Source organism: Melanostigma gelatinosum, assembly GCF_949748355.1.
Source record: "Melanostigma gelatinosum genome assembly, chromosome: 3".
NCBI lineage: Eukaryota > Metazoa > Chordata > Actinopteri > Perciformes > Zoarcidae > Melanostigma > Melanostigma gelatinosum.
The window spans coordinates 10,516,464-10,517,126 of NC_136636.1; positions in this window are offsets into that span (position 1 = coordinate 10,516,464).

The window sequence follows — 663 nt, forward strand, 5'->3', positions numbered from 1 at the left end:
AAAATCTAATCAAACGCAAGTGTACGATTCATCATTTAAAGGTATTGTGAAAAATATAGCTAAGACCAAGTTCATGAATTACTTCTGTTATTAAAGACTTGTAGTCATTTCCTGATATTGTCAACGTTTATAATTACCTATCACCTTAACTGGTTAAAAGAACGAGGTCCCACCGAGATTTGAACTCGGATCGCTGGATTCAAAGTCCAGAGTGCTAACCATTACACCATGGGACCAAGGATGTCATGAATGGTCACGCCACCGGATTTGTAGATGAACCATGCTGCATATTTCTGATCTATGTTGCTGATATCAAGGAGCGTTAATTCGCCGATTTTATATCTCATCATACGGTACGCTATAAGTGAGGTTAAACGGTCAAACTCGAAATCAGAGTGCCAGCTATCCCGTGGTTTCCTTCATTGCTAGTTAGCTAACGAAAGCTAACCTAACGTTAGCTAAGTCTGATAGGCTGTGTGTGATGAAATCAGAGGTAGCTTCTTATAAACATACGCATCCATCTACACGTGCAGACAGTCGACCACGTCTGGTTTAACCGAGCCCTGAAGGAACTGAAGATTTAAGGGTCACTTCAATTACTTTCAATCATGTTTGCAAGCTGCTAGCTGGCTAGTCCTTAACCGATTTCTCCTCCTCAAAATA